This window comes from Nicrophorus vespilloides, unplaced genomic scaffold (assembly GCF_001412225.1).
Source record: "Nicrophorus vespilloides isolate i.1.1-1 unplaced genomic scaffold, Nicve_v1.0, whole genome shotgun sequence".
Classification (NCBI taxonomy): Eukaryota; Metazoa; Arthropoda; class Insecta; order Coleoptera; family Silphidae; genus Nicrophorus; species Nicrophorus vespilloides.
The window spans coordinates 31,325-35,986 of record NW_017100090.1 but is presented as its reverse complement, the minus strand read 5'-3'; positions in this window follow the sequence as shown (position 1 = coordinate 35,986).

Sequence of the window (4,662 nt, the reverse complement as noted above, 5' to 3'; positions counted from 1 at the left end):
AATATATTTATAATGTTTAAAAATTTATTAATATGTGTTTCCACAAATTAAGTTTTTATTAAAACATTAATACTATTAATTATCAAAAACAAGTCAATATTAGTTGATTTATAATAATCACGAGAAAGATTTCTCGAACTATGTTCGGTGAAAACCTGGAATGAACTAATTTACTTAATAAATAATGAATGTTTTTTCTCATTTATTTTTAAATTTTATTGATTATGTGACAATACAAAATAAACAAGGTATTCCGTGAAATTTTCAGAATTTTTGAAGTATTCCGTCGCAAAGAAAAACTCTGTATTACAGGATGGAATTAACGTAGAATAATTAATAAAGAAAGTGTTATGAATAAAAAAACATAAATTTTGATTTCTTGTCCAAAAATATCATATAATTGATTATAATGATTTTATTTATGAAATACTTAGAAGAATAATACAAAAAGTATATCTACAACATCTATAACGGCAACAATATTAATAGTGCCATGCTCCATTATTTTATAAGAAAAACTCTATCCTCTATATTTTTTGCTACGAAACTGTAATTTTATCATCTATAAACCACTATTCCACAATGCTCTCAGATTTCCCAAAGCTCCAACGGATACCACAATTTAATATAACTTTGGTAACATTCGTAGCTTATTTTTCCTCGTTAGTTAGTGAGTTCTTGCGTATCTCATGTTTTATATCCAAAACAAATTCAGTACTTGTTTTTTTTAATACTAATTCCTATATTTAATAAGTGAACAATCTATATTAGTGGTAGTCAAATTTCTAAAGCAAAGTAAAAAATTAAATATTTTTTTTAAGATTATTTTTGTGAGATTTAAATTTGGTTTAAATTTGAAATTTTTATAAAGTTAAATAAAAAAGAATATATATTGTAAAATCCTATTTTTTTTATTTTAAATTAAAAAATCCCTTTTGTATAAAAGTTGAAATTCTAAAAGCGGTTTTTTAATAAATATTACAGTATTAGCTTTAAGGATTTACAAATAATTTTAATTGAAATACTAATAAATAATTAGTATTAGTTTGGTTTGTCTATATGATGTAAAACATAATAGTTTTCAGTAGATTTAATTTAATTAATACAGTAGTACAGTGAACACATTCTAATTGAAAAACTAGAAAATATATTGTATCAGTTTGATTAGTGAATCTTCATCAGGTGTTGAACATAGGTTACATTTTATATAATCTTTTTGGATTGGTGGAATATTTATTTAGCTTTCGGTATATAATTTCGTTTGGTAAAAAGGTTGTCAGCGGCGGCGAAGGAAGGAAAGCCTTGTCTCCTCCGGAGCACTAAAAGAGATTACAGTGTTTGCGAGGGTGCCAGCAACGAGGTAAAGGAGAGAAAAAGAAAATGAAAAAGGAGAAGGAGAAAAAAAAATGATCATCGGCGTCACAGCCGCCCCCGGACAAACGTAATTTCCTGTCGACTCTGGCAAACAGTTTATTTAATTACCACCTCGGTCGCAAACAAGTTGTCAGATTAAAATGCACACGGGGACTTTAATCTCGACGCGGGGATTCCCCGTGGGGAAACGAACGCACGAACGAAACTGTTCTCTAATAAAAAGAAAACAAGTCGGCAATACACACACACACCCAAAAAGGAGTAAATGAAACTGGGAGCGAACAACAAACATTAAACTGGATTCGAGTAATTAATGAAACTGGCCAAAAATTGACACTATTTGTTGGTTACAGCATTGAATACAGCAATACTTCGCATAGTACGGCTTCGATCAGTGCAGATTCAATATATTAAAGTTTAAAAATTTCAGAACAAACTAAATTTTAATTAAGCAAAATAAAACTAAATTCTGAAAATATAATACATAAAATATTGTGTCTCCATTTGTGCTGTTTATATATATTATACAATTTTAAAGTCCTCAATCAGTGCGATTTAAAGAAGATCGTGATATTAAGGAAACCCCGCACAATGCGAGGCATTGTTTTTGTAAGAAGTAAATGAAACTGGGGAGTAAACAAAAAAAAAATCTAGATTCGAGTAATGAATGAAACTGCATGGTGCTTGCTTATTCGATCAGTATGGATTCAATATATTATGGTTTGAAAATTTCAGAACAAACTAAATTCTAAAAATATAATACTTAATTTTATGTCTCCTTTTGTGCTATTTATATATGTTAAGCAGTTTAAAGTACTCATTTGATTACATAAATTGATATTTAATTCTTCAAAATTATATTATATTATAATTATAAGTAAAATATTTGATGTCATTTATTTTACAAGTCATTTCAAGAACAATAATATTAAAATTTATTTGTATATTATTTTAATATTTATCTTTTTTTAAAATAAATATATAGACAATGTTAAATCGATAGTTTTTAATTTAATTTTTAATAAATTATTTCATAAAGTTTACATTATTTTTTAATTAATTTAATAAAAGTTTATTAATTAATAATTAAACTGTTATTTCGAGTAATGAATGAAACTAAAAGAAAATCGACTTTATTTGTAGGTTTCAGCACTGGATTTGCAAGTTATAAATTAATGAATACATCAATTTTGTATGCAATTTTACTGCTCGGAAATTTGCTTCCATAATTTATTTCACTTCTTATAGTTTCATCAATTTCCAATACAATAGTATGTAGTTCATTCAATTACTTCAATTTAAATTAGGTGATTTTGTAATATTATATAATAAAGATTTTTTAGTAAAAAATTCACATCTTCATAAAGGAACAAGTCAAAAGTATTTATAAATAATATTTATTTAAGAATTCGCATTTTAAAATTTTTAAACACGTAATAAAAAAGTAACAAAAGTTAACTTTGTATTAGGTTCTGCTCATTTTTATATATGTTTTAATAATACAGTAAAGAGAAAACAAAGTATTTAATTAAACTACATGCACGAAAATAATTAGTATTCAAAAGCACGTAGCTTATATTATTTTTAGAATAAAGTTGCGCTTTGCTCTCTATGCACACTATATATATTCTTAATTAAGAATCTTTTGTGTGCGTGAGTTGGATACATTTTAAATAATTTTCCTTCCATTTTAAAACTGATTAGATTCTTTAAAGAATGCTCCAACTAATAATTAAACTTTCTTATGTTTATCTACAAACTTCCTTTTTCTCATACTTTATTTTATAATTCGAAGTATACTTGCATAATCGAAGTATAGTTAAGAATTTTGTATACAAACATAAAACATGAAACGTAATTCTTAATTCACAATTAAGATAAGTAATTTTAATAAGTTGTGAGTTTTATTTGGTGGATCCGCCGGGTCTCAACAATATCTCTCTTTCATTTATTTTATTATATAATTAAATGAATTGCTTTGACTGTATAAAAATAATTTATTTCTATTGTGTTTCATTGAAATTTAGTTAATTTTAAACCTGTGCTGAATCCGGACAAATCGAAGATGCACTATATATTGTAGTTCTAAATGTAACACTAAATCTACCGATACTTCATGTATACCTATTCCTACCGTAAGTGGTCAAATGACCACTTCAAAAAAAAAATACAATTATCTTAAAATATATTTTTATCATAATTTTCTCTACAAAAATATGGACAAAATATTGAAAAGGCTTTTAACGCACAAATATAAAAAAAGTATTAATAATAAGTAATACATTTTGTAAAAAAATACAAAAAGTAATATTCTACATTTACAAATTAAAAATATTTATTATTTTGATACTTACAGTGAATAAATTGGTGGATGCGCCAGGTATATATTTCAAGTGAATTATATAACCAATTTTCGCTAAGTGTGAATGTATAAATATATCAGATGTGTTAAAAACAATAGACTTGTATACTTATTTCCGAAGTTGACATTTTAAACGTCGATAGAAAATGTTTGTGTGTTAGTTTAATACCCTCTTGAAGATGAAAGTGCATTTAGACTTTGGTACTGTAATATGATGTAATTTGCTAAGTTTAGAGCAGGTAATTACAGCTTTAAAGGTCTTCTACTAATAATGTTGAAATCAAGACATTGTTCGATAATAACCCGAACTTCACTAAAAGTAAATTATGCGAGATTTTAAAAATATCAAAATGAACTACCCACAAGCTTTTTTGGTGCTCGAATACGTTGAATGAGTTCCACACAATTTAACGGACAAAAATCTCGACAATACCAGCCCTTATGTTTCTTTTACTACCCTACAAAAATTGCTGAAATTATACTTAGTTTTATATTCACCGGACGTGCAACTTCCGATTTACACTTATTCTATTAATAAAAAGAACTTTTAATTTTTGGTCTACATAAAAAACAACCTTGAAATATTCTTTGACGAAATACCTTATAAATTCTGGGATAAGAATAATAATTTATATTGAGATTTTACTATTTATTATGGTAATAGTATTTAATTGTATTATTAGTTTAAAAGAGTTGTAAATTGTTCGTAAATTCCGAATTATGTAAATGAAGTTTTAAACAGTCTGGATTGTGTTGCGCGTTGACTTGTCTTCTTATGCGATGGGCTTTGATTTAGCCTATGTTTATTTGTTTGTTAGATCGATATCGGCGTGAAAACATGTCAACATCCAGCGTCGCGACGGACTTATGATGATCCTGCGGGAGGCTGGACGTCGGTGCGCGTGTGTCAAAAGCCCTGACACTCT